This window comes from Lipotes vexillifer, unplaced genomic scaffold, assembly GCF_000442215.2.
Source record: "Lipotes vexillifer unplaced genomic scaffold, Lipotes_vexillifer_v1.1 scaffold940, whole genome shotgun sequence".
Taxonomy (NCBI): Eukaryota; Metazoa; Chordata; class Mammalia; order Artiodactyla; family Lipotidae; genus Lipotes; species Lipotes vexillifer.
In genome coordinates, this window is record NW_006775864.1 from 1,060,623 (window position 1) to 1,083,271 (window position 22,649).

At 39.4% G+C, this 22,649-nt stretch overlaps 1 protein-coding gene across 1 annotated transcript in view; it reads left to right on the top strand.

Moving 5' to 3' along the window:
• Positions 1–22,649, top strand: part of LOC103075697 (contactin-associated protein-like 2) — a gene marked incomplete at its 3' end in the record, with an annotated part of 1,289,195 nt that overhangs the window by 1,051,126 nt on the left and 215,420 nt on the right. The window lies entirely within an intron of this gene.

The window sequence follows — 22,649 nt, forward strand, 5'->3', positions numbered from 1 at the left end:
GGGGGTGGTGGGATGAATTGGGAGATTGGAATTGACATGTATACACTAATATGTATAAAATAGATAACTAATAAGAACTTGCTGTATAAAAAATAAATAAATGAAATAAAATTAAAAAGAAAGAAAAGGGACCCCAGTGTCATATTCATTCATTTTATTTTTGAGCCAGTTCAGGAATCAATTGTCATAAAGTAAATGCATACCTTAAAGTGGCCTATAAGAGGAGTATATCAGTTGCTAGACTAACAATCAAGAATCTCTGTCAGTCCTGAAGTGTGAGTAGAAGGACCAGAATCAGCAAGGAGTGCTGGGTCTTTTGATGAAGGAGAGGTGGTTTGCCCATTAAGATTCTATCCATGCCTCTTCTGTTCGGGGTTTTTCTTGACTTAGACAATGAAACAGCTCAACAACCTTTACTGTAATCCTTATCTGATGCTGTAAGTATTCCTTAATTCAACTCTAGTAGACTACCCCCATCAATTTTTTTTGTGGTATTTAGACCTTTAGAATTTAACTGATTATACTAAATAAGATGCAAATTAGGACTTGGACTTAAAATATGACCTGGTATTCAGCGAAAATGTTTTGCTGGTTTTCACCAGATTTGTAATTAGACACATATGTCTCAAATATTCTGCTCTGGTTCGCCTTCCCATTGTCATACCTGAGATAATAGTGAACTAGCTCAAGATGTCAAGATTGCCATGAAATAACCTCATTTTCACTAGGTACTTGGCTTACTCTTATGGTTTGACCAAAGATACAGTTAGCCCTGACCACCTCCATACCAAGAACAAAAACAGAAAGCAAAAAAACAAAAAACAAAAAAAACCCCAAAACGACCTTTTTTTCTTAAATAACCTAACACCTTGGAATTGGATATGTGAACAGATAACATGTCCCAGGAATTAGAGCAGAGAAGATACTATGATCATTTTATTTCTTTACTTATGTATCTTTCTCTAATCTTTACTTCTGTATTTCAAGAAAACATAATCTCTGTCTTAATCCTTCAAGGTTACATATGGAAAAGTGCGTTTGTTATTGTTTAAGTATAAGGATAGTTTGATGCACCAAAATTAAGTTTGAGCCTTCCTTTGCCTGTAGAACTGACAGTTTTCCTGACTTATGCTAATGACCCCATGTTTAGTTTTGGGGCAAATTATGCTCAGAGACTGAGATTGACTTTGCCAACCGTATATTTAACACATGTTCACTGCCGGTATTGTAATGGTTTCACAAACCAATAGCATACAGAATAATGTCTCCTGATAAGCCAATAAAGAAATAACATACTCAAAATTAATGATAGATTAATTACACTATTGTTTCAGGCAAGGAGAGATGAAAGGAATAAAGTCCAAATTTAGCTGATGTGTACCTTTATATGAGTTGGCTCTCAGGGGAGGTGGCTTAACCAACCACAAGCTGATGTCTGGCTGCCAAGTGAAAACAGAAGTCCCTTGTTGCTAGAGCCCGTTGCTAGGGAACGACAGGCCAGTGTTGGCAGCCAAGATCATCTTCCCTGGGCCACTGCAAGTAAGAGTCGCTTCTGCCACAGCAGGAGCTATGCCCCAAGGTCTTCGGAGAGCTATTTAGATCAGCAAAGGGTAACCTTATGCCCAGAATGAACACTGAAATAGTTCTCACAAACTCTGGGCATTTATAGCCAAATGTCCCCTGGGCGTAGCTGCTGCTTCATATGCTCTTATTGATAAGCCTCCTGGGGGCCCCCAGCTGCTGAGTGCTTATCAGCAACCACTGTTGTGGATGATGACATCCTGACATGCAATTACATTTTTATATCAAAACGATAACTTCATTCTTGAAAACAGTTTCGCTCTTACAACTTCATTTTTGTCATAAACAAGTGCATTTGAAATCGTGTCAAACCACTACACAACACCCCAGAAAGAAGTTGCCATGTCTTGAACATCTATAGGAAATAAGACTGTAGTTCAGGGTCACATCTGTAATAAAGCAAACTTTACAGCTTCTCTTTGGGACTGAGGAGAGAGAACGAGCTATTGACCCCACCCTGGGCTTCAGGTGGCCACATCACATCTGAAACTGGTCATTTCTTGGTGGGCAGTGTTAAATCCAGATTTTGTCTTATGCCCTACAAGTCAGCAAATTATGTCTGATTGGATAAAAGAACCCCAAAAAAGTATCTCAGTTTGGAACATCAATTCTTAGGACTTTTCGTTCTTGAGAAAACTCCTGGACTGTTTTTCTAACTCTTCTGGCTTATGTAACTCCAGTAGCTGGGACTCCCTCCTACCTGTTTGCTTCCCTTTACAAGGACCACCTACTGGGGAATCAAGAAAAAAATGGGCAACACTTATTTTTAGAATAAAGTAATATTATCTCTACCATTTCTACTCCTATACAGATTTTCCCTCCCTCTGGTGCTGATAAATACACACACACACACACACACACACACACACGCACACACGCACACACGCAGATATGCTCAGCCTCAGAATTTAGCATTTGTACTACAGCTTCACTCACCTCAGTCCTGAACCTACCTCATGGTCACCCTCATGAGGGGCTGAAAACTACTTGAACTCAGAGAAGTTGGTGGAACTCTTGTTAGAGATGGGAAGGAAGGCAAAATGAGGTTAGAAGTCAGACCTCCTCTCTCCCACATGCCCTGGCACCAACAGGACCTGGACTCAGGGTGCTCTGGAGTCTGCTCTGAGAATGTGCTGTGACCCAACAGGTCTAGATCCATCCCAGGCTTAAACCCATAGTTTAGGGCTTTGTCCAAAGGGGGCACAAGTCACCTTTCTCATTTAGAAGTTAAAACTGTTTGGGAGGAAAAATAACTTTCCCTTACCCTTCTAGGTTCTTGCCTGAGACTCCCCCTGTAATAAAAGGCAGATTAATAGGAGAAAAATAAAGTTTAACAGCATGTATACTTCATGTATACAAGGAAGACATACAGGAAAACTGAGCACGCCTCCGAATGGCCCAAGCCATCACCTTAAATACCATCTTCAGCCAAAGGCAGAAGAGCCTGTGGCGGGGAGGGAAGGCCGTTTCCTGGTGGTGGGCCAGGAACAGCGTAGTGAACAAGGGTGAGGCTGCTGTGCACATCCAAGTTACTGTCTTCTCCGTAGATGGGAGTTTCTAGGAGACACCTTTACAAGTGGAGACGTCCCTTATAAATGTTCATTTCTTTTACAAAACTGACTTCATTCCATCTGTTTTCGGAGCTTTTTCCTGCGTCTGCTGTTTCTTAAAAATAATCAGCCCAAAGTAATGAGTATGCGCCGAAGAGGCATATTTGGGGTGGTAAATTTTCCTCTCCTTCGAAACATTGAATTAATGATAAACTAATCCTTAATTCAGAACAAATCTATGTATGTGTAGTTATAGAGTTCAATTATAAATTTGAGTCTGTGGCCTTTGTAATGGTGTTTTCAGAAATAGCATTCCATGCTGTTTCACCCAAAAAGCCACGAAGAAGTTAAGACAGAGCTGTCGTCTCTGAGAGCAGCTCTCTGCTGTAGAGAAAGAGAGCACTAAGGATCCAGAACTTTGTTTTCCTGTGTTGGTTTGTTTGTTATCATCTTACAGTAGTGCTACTCAGTGGTTTTCTGTGGTGATAAAAATATTCTTTAACCTATGTTGTCCATACGGTAGCCACACAGGTAACCACTGAACATTTGAAATAGGACTGGCCTGACCAAGGATCTGAATTCTTTAATTTTATTTAATTTTAATTTGCCTAAATATAAATAGCCACATGCGGCGAGTGGCTGCCATGTTGGACGGCAGAGCAACAGTGAGAGGCTGCTTTAGAAACCCGAGAACCTGTCCCTACCCGGAATTCAGTCTTACTGGTAGCTTCTAGTGGCCTGTTCTGGTCCTTCCTGGAGTAAGAAAGGATTAAGGAAGAAAGAAGAGAAAAGGTGGGGTTTTTACCTCAGGGACTAAACCTAATGTCAGAAAAGACCAAAAAGCATCTGATCGGTTTGAACCTCAAGGAATATTTGTGTGATGAAGATCAAACTATATATAGGAAAACATTCAACACAGACACATCTTATAAATACCAGTAAATCATGTCATATTGTTGAGTATTTTCTAAATGTGTCTGATCACAAAAATTCCCTGGGGTGCTTGTCAAAATGCACATTCCCAGCCCCCTCCTACAGAGATGCTGATTCAGAATCTCTAGAGTAGAGGCCAAGATTCTGTTTTTAAGAATTTTTTAAGAAGATTTTTTTATGACAGGGAAATTATAGAAACTCTGGCTAAGAACACAACATTTGGGGGCAGACAGACCTAGGCTCAAATTCTCCATGTAACAGCAGTGTGACATTGGGAAAGTTATTTGATTTCACTAAGCTTCAACTTCCTCATCTGTAAAATAGAGATAATTATGCTTAGTACAAAAGGTTACCATGGGGGTAAAATGAGACAAATGTACGTAAAATGCTTAAAACAGTGACTGGTGCAGTGAGTTCTCAATAATGGTAGTTATGAATATTATACAAAAAGAATAAAACTTTTATAAACCCCTTCATTTTGTAAAACTAATATGAATTAAGCCTAAGTGCAAACTGCTACAGTGCAACCACTATTATTTCTGTCAAATTAAAGTCATTCAGAAATAATGCATTACAATCTGAAGTGGACAAAAGAATCAATCAGTTATCAATGATAAATGTATTTTGAGCACCAGCTGTACACAAGGCATTGTGACAGGCTACAGACACAGAGGCATGACCAATGGTTTTTGCAATCAAAGAATTTATAACCTCTAATAAGATAGAGAGATGAACAGATGCATCTCTTTATAAGAAAGCATACAAAGGTAAAGGTGGAAGGTGTGGGATCCCCAAGTGGGATCTTGAAGGAGTGGGGGAGGGAATGAGGCGAGGGTATTTTACATAGGGACTGGTGCTTGAATATGTAAGACAATATTTAGCCCAAACTGATAAAAGCAAAAGGTTCCTGCAGAAAAATATGTACATGACACATAGTAAGCATTTGGATAAATTTTCAAATGAGAAAATGAGACCTGACTTAGAACCAGAAAAACCTGCAAATGCTAAGCTGAGAGCTGCATATATTCTGTAGGCAGCAGGGGGTGTGGGCCAGAAATAGGAGGAGGGGGGTAATCTTCTGAAGGTTTTTCCTTTAATTAAAATATTAAGCTCCTCGCTTATGTTTAATTTTTCAAAGATCAGTGCTCATGCAGTTTTATCTTTCTCCAGTTTTTAAAAATAAAAGGAACATTGCTAATGAAGAAAATTAGGTAATTTGATGAAGGGGTTACAATAGGTCCACTTACTACAACGGTGTAACATAAACACACATTTAAAACTCATTGTCTGAGTCTTATAGTAGAAATCTTTCCCTTTAAGACTTTTTCAAAGCTACTGATTTTAGACAAGCCTTTCTTAATTGTGCGAAAACTCTCCAAAGAAGATAGTTTTGAATATTTTGAATAAATTTGTGAAATTGTTGGTGACTGGCAGGCTTTTCTGTTTTGCTTCATTTATATATGGTGACAGTTGTGGGTTGAAGAAGGTCCCCCCTGAAGCCCAGTGATGTGACTGTGACCTTTTCCGGAAATAAGGTGTTTGCAAATGGTCAAGTCAAGGTGAAGTCCTACTGGACTCAGGTGGGCTCTACTCCTATGTGGCTGATATCCTTATAGGAAGAGAAAACAGAGACACAGACACACACAGGGGAGAGACAGGAGTTGCCCTCACACAAGGTAAGGAATGCGAGGGATTGTTGGCAACCCCAGAAGCTAAGACAGGCACGGAACATATTCTCCCTCAGAACCGTCGCAGGGAACCGAACCTACCAACACCTGGATTTCAGACTTCTAGTCTCCAGAACACTCAGAGAATAAATTTCTGTGGTTTGAAGCACCCAGTCTGTGGTACTTTGTTAACAGCAGCCCTGGAAACCTAAAACAGTAACTCACTACCTACTCAGAGAAAACAGAAGCACAATTCAGGTGGTCCTTCTGCTCCAAGAGGAGCAGGCTGTGTTCATTATGTAAAGGATGGCTAAGGATTGTTGAAAGGACAAAGGTGAGGTGATCTAAGCTAATGGTGAGTCTGCACCCCATGGAGCAGTTCACTGGAGAGGAGAAAGTTCTCTTCCCAGGAAACCACCCTCCTTTCCTGGCACTCTTCTGTGCAGTGGGTACAGCTCACCTAGTGCCCTCCTGGGGTGAGGAAGCCTTTGTGGGGAAACCCAGGAATGATAACAACTCTCAGATAATAATAATTGTATAATAATGATTGTAGATAACGTTTGCTAAATATCTACCATGTGTCAGGTGTGATTTAAACACTTTACAGACTTGGCTCATTTAATCCTTCCAGGTATTCTCTGAAGAAGGTAACATCATTATCCTTATTTGACAGCTGAGAAAACAGAGCCAGAGATTTCAGTAATTTGCTTCAGGTCACATAGTAAATGACAGAGCCGGAATCTAACCCAGGCTGACTAGCTCCAAAGCCGTATTCTTAGCCTTTGCAGTCTGGCAAGGCTGCACCAGACCCATGGCAGGAAGCCCTCGTCCTTTTGTGTAATAAGAGAAAGATCTCCTGGCTCCGTTCCAGGCAACACTAGGTTCCCAAGGGCTATGGAGAGCTGAGGACTTGCAAACACAGGGACGAGGTAACAGCTGCGTTCGTTTGCTAGGGCTGCCATGACAATGTACCACAGACTGGGAGTTTAAACAGCAGAATTTTATTCCCTCACAGTCCTAGAGGCTGGAAGTCCAAAGTCAAAGTGTTGGTGGGGCCACACTCCCTCAGAAGGCTCTGGGGGAGGACCCTCCTGGTCTTTTCTAGCTTCTGGTGGCCTGTGGCAAAAACCCTCCAGTCTCTGCCGCCCTCTTCACATGGCTGGCTGTCTTCTCCACGTGCCGGCGTGTCCTTTTCGGTCTCATATAAGGACACTGTCATTGGATTTGGGGCCCACCTTAATTCAGTATGATGTCCTGTTGTTCCTTACCTTAATTACATCTGCAAAGACCCCATTTCCAAACACAGTCACGTTCTGAGGTTCTGGATGAATGTGGATTTGGGGGTCACACTATTCAACCTGCTGCAATGGTCAAGAAACATCTAGCTGGCTCAGCAGAGAACACCATCTGCTGCAGAGCCTCTAAGCCCTTTGAGCCCCAGAACCTTGGCCTTTCGCACAAGTACTCGGCACAGCTCTTCACATACAACACGGCTCTACACGGTGTTGAACAGATTTCATGGAAGTGACTCAACCTACCTGAGGTCCCAGGCAACCCACCTGGAAGATCCCATCACACTGTTGTCAGTGCCAACACCAGGTTCATTATTATTAACCTTCATTTTTTAGTACCTTGTAATCAATGTGCTTTGAAGTGTGAGAGGAGTTGGTGGTTAATGTCACCATTGCAGTGATCAGAGTCACCAGTTACAGAATGGTTATGACAGAAAAGCAGGATTCTTCTACTCGAGGTGTTTTTAAATACATCTAAACTGAGACATCTGTATTTGGGCTGTAGAAAAGCCATGCATGGATGTGTTTCTGAATGAGTATTTGTTCTCTTTTGATAAGTAGTATATCTACTAAGCCACCTAGAACCAGTTGTGAGAAAGATTTTTAAAATAAAGCGTTTTTATCAGAGCAAATAGAAGAGTTACAAAATATTTCTGTGAGATTCTCTGATGTATTTTTTTCAATTTGGTATTTTTTCATAGTTCAGCTGTTAAAGAAGGCTCATTCATTAGCTTGTGTTCAGAAATGAGCTTGATTATTCATCAGTTCACACCCTTATATTCATGGTTTTCCAAATGAATGGCATTTTCTATGTCTATACATTTTTTATTATACGTAAGTTATTGTATACCTAGAAAGTCTATTCCTGAAAAAATGATTTTGCTACTCAAAAAGACCATTAAGTTCGCAGATTCTTTCTATGGCTTGATGCAATCTTTCTGCACTATAATTAGTGGCATGTATAGTTAATTATTACGAGAAAAGCAGAGCATCTCCAAATTTCTACAAGATACTTACAGTGTGATAGTTTAACTATGTTTTCTCCTTCAGTTCCCATATCTACCCCCCAGCCACATGTGTCTTTTCATGGTGGTAAGGTGATAAGCATACATTTTTTCCAAATGACAGCAAAATGTTCATCAAGAATTTCATAAAACTTTGACAGATGATATGTATTTAGAACAAGCATTTTCTTGAAATAAGAGCTCTTTTATCTTTGATCCCCATTGCTAGAAAAATGCACATTTTCATACAGTTACAAATTTTGCATGTAATTTCAAAAAGATTTGAAGTACTTTGGAGGTCGTATGTAGTCCCCTAATAGTGCCCACTTTGGAGACCAACATTTATTGTCTATTTATTATGGGAATTAATGATTTCTCTTAAAAATACTTTAGTTAACCAGTCAGATTCATTAAAATGACTTTTGCCCCAAATCTTGATTTTTTTCAGCATAAAAAGTAATTTTAAAAACACAGTATTACGGTTCAGAATTTTCATATCTTCATACTGAGCACATCACCTTGGTTCCCCTTCTATGACTTTAGTTCATTCACCAGAATGTAAGTGCTTTTGAGTCCAGAAGCCAATCTTGCTCATCACTGTATCTGCTGCAGAGCCTGGCACGATGGTTTACACATGGAGCAAGCTCAAATAATGTTGCTACGGTCACTGTTGTTGTTTAATTTTTAAAATCAGGAGTAGTTACTATATACATATATAAAAACTTAAGTACACACATACTACCGAAAAAGCCGTTTGTGTTTAACAGATACGTGACACTGGGGAAAAAGGATGAAAGGTGTATTTTTTGCCTTAGACGTGGCGGAGATGTTAGTGGCCCGCCTTTGCCCAGATGAGAAGCACAGAGAAAGCAGGTGGGAAACCTTCCCATTGACAAGGGCACAGTCAACTTTGTAGAAGAGGTGAGCATAGAAGGCACAATGCTCAGTAGCTCTAAGCATCAGTTCTCAAGAAGCTTCAGCTGCCATGGGTCTTCCCCAAGGAAGCAATGGGCACTAACTTGTAGGAGAACAGTATACAGCGCATAGGTCCTTCTGACCATGTCTTTTAAAAAATAATTATTTTATTGATGGATAGTTGATTTATAGTGTGTTAATTTCTGCTGTACAGCAAAGTGATTCAGTTATCATATATATACAGTCCTTTTCATAATCTCTTCCCTTATGGTTTATCACAGGATATTGAATATAGTTCCCTGTGCTATCCAGTAGGACCTTGCTGTTTTTCCAGTCTATATGTAATCGTTTGCATCTGCTGATCCCAAACTCCCAACCCATCCCACTCCCCCAGCGACCGCACGTCTTTTCTCCTGTTTTGTGAGTCTGTCTCTGTTTTGTAGATAAGCTCATCTGTGTCATATTTTAGACTCCACATATAAGTGATATCTTATGGTATTTGTCTTTCTCTGTCTGGCGTACTTCACTTCGTGATAATCTCTAGTTGCATCCATATTGCTGCAAATGGCATCATTTCGTTCTGTTTTATGGCTGAGTAATATTCCATTGTATGTCTGTACCACATCTTCTTTATCCATTCATCTTTTTCAATGGACATTTAGGTTGTTTCCATGTCTTGGCTATTGTAAATAATGCTGCTGTGAGCATAGGGGTGCATGTATCTTTTTGAATTATAGTTTCTCATCCCAGTCACTCTGAAGGGATGAGATCAGAATTACTAAGGGCCGGACTTGATGAGTAGGATAAAGGGTACTTTCTCCCAGCCAATAATACTTGCTATCTGCTTGCTAATGCCCAGAGTCTCTGTAACATACAAAAAGGTTTTCATTATCATATCAAAGAAAAATGTTTGCCAAGGTATCGACTAAAATTTATTCACCCTCCATTTAATCCCGAAGAGTGCAAGAGTGATTATACCTCCTCTCCGATTCCATTGATGAGAAGAGGTATTGAGGACCCGAGATTGGGAGAGAAGTGCCATTGAGAACTGGCAAAGGGCATCAGAAGTTGAGACTGGGGGAAAAGACATTCCACTGAACTCAAAAGACATTCACTCCATCTTTCTCTAGGGTTTTTCCTATTGCCAATTCCGTTAGATGAGTGTAGGTAGAAACCTTGTGGAATAAAGTTTGTTTTACATGACTAGCTGTCCTTCACAAAACTTCATAATTTATTAAATTCGTGAATAATGACTTTTCCCCTTGGTTGGTTAGTTTCCTTATGAAGAGATTTCATTCTTAGGAGTTTCGCTAATTAAGATAAATACTTAGACAGTTAGCTTCTTGGCAACAAAAAGTACTTCTTATTTATCTCTGAAATCCCAGTATGTAGGACAGTGCCTTGCATAAATATTTTGCTCAGTAGAGATCATTACACGCATATTTCTTGAATGAAGGTAACAAAAGTATCTATTATAAACATAAGTGATTTATTAATCAATTCTAGAAAGGATTTATGGTAACTTACAAAAATCCATTCAATAAGAGATAACATCAAATATTAAAACTGTTGAAGGACTAAATTAGAAATAAAGCAAAGGTGATATATATAGCTTTGATGGTATATAGCTTATAAGAAAATTTGTCTTACTTTTAATAAGTAGACAAGATGTCTCTACATGTAGTCTGTGTACTCGCAGTTGAATATAAGCACTGCTCTTTCTAATCATGATGAAGAAACGTTCCAGTATTCCAAATTCTTCTACGTTATGCCAGCCCTAAAACGTAATTTCTAGTATGTGATGTCTTGTATTTTGGGGACGTATTTCTCAATTGACTGCTTTACATAAATTGCATAGTTAATTAGAATTATTACCACAGAAATCTTTCTTAGCTTATGATAGAACTAAATAGGCTTTTAGGTCTTAAAACATTAATAAGGAAAATTCCATTATGTGAACACAGCTACCAGTACTCCAACGTCCTTCTGGCAGGCAAAGTTTCCAATGAATATGAGTACCTTTCATGAAATATAAGAAAATTCATTCATTGCCCTTTAGATGCAGGTCCCTTAGTTTCCTACATCAGTTGTTTTTTTTATTACTCTTTCATGTGGAACCTCTTCCAGCAAGATCTTATAAGACATTAAATGACCCAGTGGAGTATCCATTTAAAACGTAATAAACAAATGGGGCTTCTTTCTTGGCCCCTGTTCTTTGAACTTTAATTAAAATGCTTCATCTTTCATCACAGAAATGTTTTCTGTTCTAACCTCTTAGCCTTGTTATTAGTTATAGTTTGGTTAGATTTTTAAATAGAACTAACATTTTTCTCAGGGTTTTGGACAGGAAGAAAGAATATCACATGAGGTACCTGTCAGCCCATCCCAAGAAATAACTTTTAATTGAACATCTATCTCCTCTTGTTTAGCTAATGCAGAGAGCTTATGAAGCAGGTATATGTGAGTCCCCAAATAATTAAGGAGCTGAATTCTACTTTCTTATCTTGAGAAAATGTTCCCAGTGAACTGAGTTCTGCTATTTCTTGGGTGCATCCCTGCATTCCCAGTAACAGATTCCTCGGTAACTTACCATCCTTGTAGCACTTTGCATTTATTTATGGGAGGACTCAGCTGTGGTGAACAAGCCTGAAATTCCCTGAAGAGTCCCTGGAGACATCAAGGTGGCGAACAGGGGCTGCTGTGCAGTCTTCAGGGCCTCCCTCCTTCCTGTAACTATTGCATCTCAAAAAGCACAGGCAGGGGCTTCCCTGGTGGCGCAGTGCTTGAGAGTCCGCCTGCCGATGCAGGAGACGCGGGTTCGTGCCCCGTTTCTGGAGGATCCCACATGCCGCGGAGCGGCTGGGCCCGTGAGCCATGGCCGCTGAGCCTGCGCGTCCGGAGCCTGTGCTCCGCAAATGGGAGAGGCCACAACAGTGAGAGGCCCGCATAACGCAAGAAAAAAAAAAAAAAAAAAGCACAGGCACGCAGCCGTCGTGTCATCCCGAAGCCCTGCTGCGCGGCCCGCTCACCGTCCCACATCCTCTGCAGGCAGGGGAGAAGCTGAAGGGCACTGCGGTAGCCCCATGGCATCGAGAGCAGCCTGCAGATGTCATAAACTGGAAAATTGGGGCTTAGGTGAAACAGCATCTTACAAATATCTTCCCTCAAAAGGCTCAATCTTATTTTAGGAATATATGATCCATGGAGGACGTTATCATAAATTGATCTGAAGGAGCCAGCAAGCTTCGAAAGGTTCTTGTTTTCCAATGAGCCTGGCATTGTGCTGCTTCAGTAGTCCAGCATGATTTAGAAGTATTATTGCTTAGTTACTAAAGAGACCTTTGTTTTGATTCAGTTATTCTCCAAAATGGTTTAACTTGAGCCACTGCACTTTGGTATAATTCCATAGGGGTGTTTTTCCAGGGGTCCACGGTCTCCTGGGACACCACCGTTTTCAGTAGATTCGTGTAAGAGTCTGTGACCTTTCCAAATAGCATTCATCTGGTGTCTGTATCCCTCTTAAATATCCTACACACATTTGTGATCTTGGGAAAAAACAAGCAACACAGAACACAGAATGATGAGCATATTACTAACGAATCTCTACATATCTACTGTATCCAAATCATCCTCTCTGAGCACAAAGGCTTGTGAAAGCCCAGGGTGGGACCCAGGCACAGAGAGAATAGGGATAGCAACATCTGAAAGCAGGAATATTGATGTTTCCAAATAGAAAATATGAAAGAAAGATTCTATGAGAAATGAGCCTGTACTGTATGCCAATAAGCTTAAGAGGAACTTGAATGTCCCAGACAAAAAAAAAAGGCCCAAATCAGGCTCACAGATTTGATACCAGATGGCTAATGCTGCAGATTTTTTTTTTTTTTTTTGTCTTTGGTTTGTTTGTTTGGACATGTGCTCAGAGGAAAAAGAAAAGAATTGATGGGAGAAAATTCTAAATCACATTCTGTTTTTTCACGAAAGTGGGCAATTCAAATAATATCTCTCAGTTTTCAAGTAGATGTTCACAGTAATTTGTACATTCAAGAGCGGCTAAGCTTCCATGAACACCAGATCCTTGGACTCATAAGAATATATAGAGCATTCCAGCAAGTATTTCTTAAGCTTTTATGTCTCTGGCTCATTCATTTATGAAGACTCATGTGTACATCTGATTTGCCTTATATAAACAGAAGGAAAGGTCATTTCTGAAAACAGTTCTTATAGAAAACAGAAGGAAAGGTCATTTCTGAGAACAGTTATTGTAGAAAAACTTATTTGGAAGAAACTAAGCACTAAAGGATTCAGGTGCTCTTGCAACATTGGTGGTTTCAATACCGTGCAGTACACATGCTTTACACATTTCATTATTTAATCTCTTTTCCTGGTGAGTTTATTGATAGCAAATGGTGCCTTGTCTTCTATTAAGTAAACACATATTTCAGAAGACATCTAAGTGCTCTCAACCAAACAGAGCAAATTCAGAAAATATAGGACTTTTTCATGGGACTTGGGGGATTGCTTCAATTGCCTCAATAGTCTACCAGAGTAGAAATACCATATTTTCTGAAGTTCAGATAAATAAATTGTGCTGCTTATGGAGAAATTATTGCTATTCTCCTCTGTAAGCAGTCTTTTACATTGACAATATAGAAATAATCTACCTCATTATAAGTTAGACTGCATTTAAAGCCCTGAAACTACAGATTTATGTGCACTTCTGGATGAAAATAATATTGAAATGTGAAAACGAAACCTCCCACCAAATCTCAGGGAACATAGGTCTGAGATTTGTGTTGGTAACACAGAAAGATCATTTATTCCCCACTATAGACCAAGCACCATAAGAACTGACCTTAAGGCTTGCTTGAGTTTGTGCTCTAGGGTTGATTATATTAGTGGTAGGTATGTGGTAATAGTGATTGTACTGCTCTAAATACTTTGTTTTAGGGTAAAAATTCTAGCTTCCTTTGTATCACCAGTCAAAACTCCAAAGAAAACTTATGAGTGATTTCCAACCCTGAGTTAACTTGCATTCCACACTCATTATTAACACAGGATACAGTAAAATGCCGGGGTCTTGGGCTGGGGTTTTGAATTCCTGTACAGCAGCTGAACTGAAAAATATCTGTGGTGGGAAGAATTGTGCCTCTCCCACTTCAAAGATGTGCACATCCTCATCTTCAGAACCTGGGAATGTGTTACCTTACATGGCAGAAGGGACTTTGTCCGTGTGAGTGTTGAGTGTTATGGACCTTAAAATGGGGAGATTATCCTGGATTATCTGGGTAGGTCCAATCTAATCACACGTGTCCTTAAAAGAGGAAAAAGGAGGCAGCAGAGGAGGGGCAGAGGGGTGGGACGGGAGGACTCAGTCTACTCTTGCTGGCTTTGAAGCTGGAGGAGAGGGGTCCTGAGCCAAGGAATGCAGGGGGCCTCTAGAAGGCAAGGAAACGGATTCCTCCCCAGAGCCTCCAGAAAGGAATGCAGCCCTGCCAACACTCGATTTTAGTCTCCCGAGATCCACGGCAGCCTTCTGACCTATAGTTTGTAAGATAAGAAATTACCACTAAGTTTGTTACAGCAGCAATAGGAAACTAATATGTCTAACAATTTGTTTTACAAGGTTCGTAAGAAAAGAACTAGGCCAAAATGCTTTCTAGAATAATGAGAATTTGCCGCCTGAAAAGTTTTAAAGCAGAAAGGCGTGTTTTGGTTCTCATGTCTGATTTCTTTATCACTTTCTTGTTGACCCAGAAACTTTCTTTCCACCTAACCCTCACAGGGCATTTCTTCATGGCAAACGTCTTAAGAACCATAAAGTCTGATCTTCTTTGAGGGTGCTTCTGAGTTCAACCTTAGAGTTAGTTCTTGAAATCATATGATAGCCTGTGAATTGGATGGAAGGGGCTAGGTGAGCATGTGCAGTTTATTTCCTCACTATTACCAACTTTTTTTTTTTTTTTTTGCGGTACGGGGGCCTTATTTCCTCACTATTACCAACTTTTTTTTTTTTTTTTGCGGTACGCGGGCCTCTCACTATTGTGGCCTCTCCCGTTGCGGAGCACAGGCTCCGGACGCGCAGGCCCAGTGGCCATGGCCCACGGGCCCAGCCACTCCACGGCCTGTGGGATCTTCCCGGACCGGGGCACGAACCCGTGTCCCCTGCATCGGCAGGCGGACTCTCAACCCCTGCACCACGAGGGAAGCCCTATTAGCAACTTTTAATCAAAGAAACAGCAAGTTTTCCAGAAGCTCCTATTTTTCCTTAAAGATTTTGCACTGCGTTTGTAAGATGGACAGTCCAAGTCAAGGGGCTAGTTATATTTTCCAGGGCTCCTTACATTTTCTATAAAAACATTGTTTCTCTTTGACATGGTTATTATTTCTTTTCCTTCTAATAAAACATTTTAGACTTATAAAGAAGCATAAAGTAATAAAATAACTTTTGGATAGCCACCACCAGATAAAACATTAAAAATATTACAAATATAGTTGAAGCCTACTGTGTACCTGTCCTTAATCATATTTTCTCTTTTATATATTCCAAAGGGAATATAATATGCTGGACTTGTCATTTGTCATTCTCTTGCATAGCCTTACACTTTTATTTATTTGTTGTATATAAGTATATGTAGGCAGTCTTTGCTTTCTGCAGTTCTGAGACATAAAAATGAATGTACAGGCTGAAACTATTCAGTGCAATATTAATAATCAATGACAAAAATTACAATAGTTTCATAACCTTTAAGGATTTTTTCAAAATATTTAAAAACTTACTGTCAGTAATGAATGTATAAGAAAAGAAAAATTAATAAAACTAATATTTCTTTACTGTAATTTAGAACATTAGAAACATTGCAGGTTAAAGTGTTTTGTTTCTTTGTAAAAAATGTATCAGGAGTAGCTCAGACAGGGCTTCCTTTCTCTTCTCATTGTATCACTTGCAATATGGAGCAAGAAAACTTTTGCGGTCACACTCCTTTCCTTTTTTCACACTCCTTTCTAAGTTTGAATCAGCTTCTATCATTTTATCCTTTGTTCTTTCAAAGTCATCTCTCTGAGAGTTCCTTTAATGTGAAATATTGTGCCATTGTCACTTCCTCTAGAACATCTTTTATCCTTTTTTTTGTTCACAACCACTTTCCTTGTTTATGTAGGTAAGTTTGCTTCACCGAGTACTTCTGAGTGCATAGCTAGAGTCTCTCACACAGTGGCAGACTCAACTGCTGCTTCTCCAAACTCCATTCATGTTCAATTCATATTCCACTTGCAGCCCTATCACTCTTCATTTCCTTGATGCACTTTCATCTTTGTTGGCCAAACCCTCTTTCAACTGTCCATTTTTGTAAAAATTTACAGGGTTTATCACTGGGAGACAAAGAGACCACACAATTACATGCTTTGCTGTCTGTGTGTGAAAAGAATGACAGACGTGCAGTGACCAATCACCAACAACAGTCTTTGAAAGAAGTGACATGATTTGTCAGTGATCATGATGCACATCTGTTATTTCTGAAGTTTTGTGGACAGGAGAACTAGCAATGAAGCTGGAACATTATGCATCTGCACAATGAAATTAGTATATCATGCAATTACTCACACTTACTGTACCGTGGTAACTGAAATTTGAATAAAGTTGTCGGGACACTGGTATATTCGACTAAACTATGGTAACTAGAATTTGTGCATATCAGAACTTTGCAAAGCAAAGACTGCCTCTGTGTATGTGTGTTTTGCATATTTTAAACTTTAAATAAATACCATCATATAATACATATTTCCGAAACTTTTTCATTCAGTATATTATTTCTGAAAGTTATTTATATCGATGTATACAGCTGTCGTTCATTACATTTTTCTGTCTTAGGGTTTTCCATTCACATGACTATACTACAAGTTATTCACATATTCTTTTATGAAAATTTAAGTTGCTTCTAGCTTTTTAGTATTGCAAATATCACTCCTCTGAGAATTCATTTACTGTTTCTGTGTAGTTATATGCAAGTTTCTCTAAGGTAACTATATCTATGTGTGTTTACAGGGTTGTAAAGGGTTTTGTTAGATATTTCCAGATTATTCTACCAATTTACACTCCCACGTAAGTTTCTAAAAGCTACTTTGGCTCAACTTACTCCATAACAATTAGTATTGACTAATTTAGTTATACCAATTTGATCATGTAAACTGATGACAATAAACTAATTTAAATTGGGTTTTTCTGATTAATGGTGAGATTGAGTATATTTTCATTTTTCTTCAAACCTTAATTTATGTTTATAGACTTGACAGTTATACTGATATTATGTTGATATATAGAGAGACCAGATATTAATACTTTATCACTTGTATACGTTACAGTTATCTCCTAGCCTTGGTCTTTCTTTTCATTTGGATTATGATATATTTTGATGCACAGGAGGTTTTAATTTGAATACAGTAGAATACAGTAGAATTTATCAATTTTCCTTTTCTAGTTTATGTTATATGTTTTGTGTCATAAAAGTATTGTCTCTTGTGCTCCATGCCACAGTGAGAATCTTTTTTTCTTTGAAAAGTTTTAACTCTTTTTTTATGTTTAGGTCACTAATATATATGGAACTCATTTTTTGACATGGCACAAGATAAGGATTGAGTTTCTTATTTTTGATGTATGAGTAACCAAATTTTCCATTATCATACGTGGGGGGAAAAAAATCCTTTCTCCACTGACTTGGAAAGCCACCACTATCATACATCAAGTTTTTGTTGTTGTTGTTGTTGTTATATTTTGTTTTGTTTTTGTATTAGACCTTAGTTTTTAAAGAAGTTTTAGGTTTCCAGCAAAAATTGAGCAGAAGGTACAGAGATTTCCTATATACCTTCTGTCCCCACACATGCATAGCCTCCCCTATTATCAACACACATCAAGTTTTATACGTACACAGGTCTCTTTTGGGGACTCTCTGTTTTGTTCCTTTGGTCATATTGTCAGTGCTGCACAAATCTCATTCTGGATGGATGCATCTTTTAAATGGGACTTGATCTCTGATAGAATAAATCTCCTCACGTTGTTGATTTTTAATTAACTTTTTGAAGTTTTAGGTAAAATTTACGCACATCTTGCTATTACAAATAGTATCATTTTTTGAATTTTTTTCTTTTTTTTTTTTTTTTGGCCGCGTGGCTTGTGGGATCTTAGTTCCCTGACCAGGGATTGAACCCCCAGGCCTTCGGCAGTGAGAGTACGGAGTCCTAACCACTGGACTGCCAGGGAGTTCTCAGGATCTTCCTTTTTTAAAAAGTACTATCTTTTAACAAATTCCATTTTCTAACTATTGCTGGTATATAGAAATGCAAATTTTGACAGTTTAATATAATTCATCTCTTTAAAATAATATAAATCAATGGCTTTGATCTGTCTTTGGAAATGTGTAATACATTTAATGAAATACTATCAACTCTGTATCTAGCCTCTTTCACTCAACATTATATTTCTGAGACTCATCCAAGTTTTTATCTGTAGCTGTGTCCATTTATTTTTACTGCTGTAGAGTATCCCATTGTATAAATATATCACCATTCATATATCCAGTTTCCAGTTTTGGGCTATTACTGACTATACTTTTTATTTCTCAACTTTCCTTTTGGCTTGCCTTAAATTGCCCCAACTTTCTAGATGGTATTTTATTATTTTCTTACATTTTCAATTTTTTCTTATCTACCTTACAACCATTCTATATATGTATATTTGTTTTGTATCTTGTTTATAATTATTCCATTATGTTGAGGGTCTAGGAGTTTTTTCCTGACACTTTTCACAGTGACTTATTTTCTCTTCCATTTTGTAATTTTTTGTTATCCTTTGACTTACTCTTTGCACTTTGCAGTCTCTGGGACAAATACCATCTTCAGTTGATGTTGGTCTGTCCTGAGAAGATTTGAGTTTGCTTCTGGCAGGTGCCTTGATACATGCCTGGCTCACATTTATGTTTATTTCTTGGCTTGGGATTTCCTGGACACTCTAATAATGTAAGTTCAAATGGTAAACCTGTGTGAGGGCAGGCCTGTTGGTATGAACTTTCAGGAGAGGGTTTTTTTGCTGATCCAGTATCCTGGGCCAGACAGATGACTCATCACCATTTTCTGTGGCTGCTGGCCGGATGCTTTCCTAGCCTCACTTAGCATTGAAGATACAGCCTGGAGGGCCTTCACCTCCAGATTCCAACACTCCACCCTGGGGGAACTCTAGGCATTTCCTTGTCCCTGGAAAACTGCACACCCTCAATTCTCTTGTTTTCCAAGACAAGGAAATGTCCCCAGGGAAGTGGCAGCTCACCACTCTCACAGTCATCCCTGGCTCGCTTGTATGGCCTCAGGATTTTGCTTACCTTCTCAAGTGCTCAGCTGTGAATTGAAAGAACACTTGTTATATTTTATGCAGCATTTATAGGAATTATTTTGTAGATTTTCAGACCCGCTAGTTTGTCATAATACCAGAAATGAAAAGTTGATTATATCTTCTTTAAAGAATTGAAGACTGGGGCTTCCCTGGTGGCGCAGTGGTTGAGAGTCTGCCTGCCGATGCAGGGGACATGGGTTCGTGCCCCAGTCCGGGAAGATCCCACATGCCACGGAGCGGCTGGGCCCGTGAGCCATGGCCGCTGAGCCTGCGCTTCCAGAGCCTGTGCTCCGCAACGGGAGAGGCCACGACAGGGAGAGGCCCGCATACAGCAAAAAAAAAAAAAAAAAGAATTGAAGACTGTTTTTTTGAATAAAACAAGACAAAACCTCATGAACGAATTCATGGTTTCCTAGTAAAGTGTGTCATGCCAATAATAAATAGAGGTATAAAACATTCACACTCATCACTCTCATTTAGTTATCAAGAATTAATTAAGCTTTTATTTTCTTTCACGGATTTCCAAGTTCCTGATAGCTAACTTCCAAAGGTAAAAGTTATGGTATTCTTGGCCTTCCCTGGTGGCGCAGTGGTTGAGAGTCTGCCTGCTGATGCACGGGACACGGGTTCGTGCCCCGGTCCGGGAAGATCCCACATGCCGCGGAGCAGCTGGGCCCGTGGCCCGTGGGCCATGGCCGCTGGTCCTGCACGTCTGGAGCCTGTGCTCCGCGGCGGGAGAGGCCACAACAGTAAGAGGCCCATGTACCACAAAAAAAAAAAAAAGTTAAATATAAGACTGTCATAAGCAACGCTTTTGCCATTATGCATAATACTACAATAATATCCTTGTACATACTTGATGGATACGTAGAGCCTATCTGTAAGGAAACATTCCTGGAAGTGGAATTTCTGGGTTAAGTTTAAGAGATATTTTAATTTTCTAAGATTTTTACGAAATGCCCCTGAAAAAGTCATACCAGCTTAGCCTCCCACTGGTAAAATATAACAGTACCTGTATTCCCACACCCTCACCAATGAGTGGCCCAGCTACCTATGGCTGGTGTATAGAAATGCAAATTTTGACACTTTTATTGAGATGTAATTCACATATAATATAATGCATCTATTTAAAATATAGAAAACAATGGCTTTGATCTGGTTTTTTGGAAATGTGTAATACATTTAATCAAATAGTTTGGAAACGTGTAGTACATTTAATCAAATAGTATGAACTCTGTGTATGTACTTTGACAACCTGATAGTGGTAATATGGCATCTCATTATAGTTTAAATTTGCTGTTCTTGTATTATGCACAAGTGATGAGCACCCCCCCGCCCCCAGTTAAATGAACCAGGGACCTGATATTCTGGTAGTTTTCACAATGCTGAAAGCAGGAGAGCGTAGATTCGATTCAGGAGAAGCTGGGAAAATGTATTTTTCCTTTTCCAGCCTCACCCCAGCATGCTGACAATAGAAACTTATTCTCAAACTGACCTTATTCAGGGTAAGAGAGGTATTGCTCCAGTGTGTTGGTTTCAAAGATTTTCCTCCAGGCAGAATAAATAGTGGAACTGAAATATCAGTAAAGCTCTAAGTAAGCAGATTAGGTGCTGTCAGCAGTGAATGCCCCATATACTCAGAATGCAAGGACTTAAATAGAGAGAGGTGATATTTGAAAGAAGGAGAGAATCTTGTGCTCGCAGCATATTCCTTAAAACTCGACTAGGTGGCAACCCCACCCCATGCCCACCCTTCCAAAAGATCACCCCAATTCCAGGCATCACATGAAGACAGAGATGCAACATCCAGCAGAAAAGAGATTATTACTTTATTTTGTTTCTATGTTCGAAGGGGGAAAAAAGGCACTTTCTCAAAAATTACTAAGTGGACCTCTCGCTATGTTTCATTGAGCAGAACTGAATCATTGAACCATATGTCAGTCCCTAAGTCAATCAGTTATTGGCATGAGGAATAGAATTTCCCTAATTGCCTTAGATCGATCTATCTGTGGCCGTGACTTACAGGCTCTGCAGTAAAAGAAAATGTGGGAATAGCTATTGGTTAGTGTTTGATACAGAATGCATATATGTTTGATGGTATAATTTGCAATAAAGTTAAGTAATGTCATGAGTAAAATGGACGTATGTGGTCCATTTTCAGCTACAAAATGAAGGACCATGATCATGGAAACAAAATAGTGTCAGCTGATACTGCTCAGTACCAGAAAATTAACCATGGTTTAGTTTTTGAGCCATACATTTGAGAATACTCAGAAGTATATATATTGCAATGCGCCTGAATGATTGCAATGCTGAATCCTCTGCATAACTTATTACATTTTATCTCAGTTGGTATTAAAAGTATTAAAGTCCTCATTTGGAACTCAGTCACTATAGGGTTTCTGGGAAAATGGGCTCAGAATTCCAAATAAGTTCACAAATGAAAATTTGCAGCAGAATCCATTCACCAGCTGGGGACTGCCCAGTATTACTACATTTTAAACTTGATACTTGAACATGAGTTTTAAAAAGAAATAGAAGCAAGTAAATATGAAAGAATGCCACCTCTCTTTGACATGGTCTTTTCGATGAGCTGAAGAATGGAATAGTTTCATTTCACATGAATAGCAACAACAACAAAACTTTGCACATAGATAAACTGAGAAAGGGCCCTTGAGGACTGAAATACCATCATCCTTTTTATTTACTTGACATCCGGTAGAGATCCAAACCACCATTTCACCATAAATTTGGTCACTTTCCCTAAATCCATACATCAAAGCCTACTGATAAAATAGAAAACTTTAGCAAGAAGGACAGCTCTGCTACTCCCCAAATGTCACCAAAACATTGGAGCAGCCGTCTCACTCTGCTCCTGTTTCCACGTGAGTTACCTGCCACCCTTTGTGAGTATAAAGAGATCAAGGAGAAGTTTTGAAACCTATTAATGAAACACTGAGAGCCCACGCGGCCCAGGTTGGAGATCTCAGCAGAGGCCCTAATTAAAGAAGGAAAACTCCAAGTTAAAAGAAAGCAAACACTCACTGGAACCAACCTGGAAATTTCAAGCGGCTGCAGGCTGTGGCAGCGTGCTGGAATTAGGACAGATCACATCTACACCTGCTGTCGTGATGAAGGAAGCCCTACTGAGAGAGGAGGTTTTGAGTAAAGAAAATTGGGGAAGGGTTTATTTTTGTGTGAGGTTCTCGTGAGGAGGAATTTAGGACAAAACATTTGTCGTTATTGTCGTTGAGCCCACGGCCATGCCCTTGCGTTTTTACAGCCCAGGTCACTTTTGTTTTTCCTGAGAGTAAACACTTTCTTTG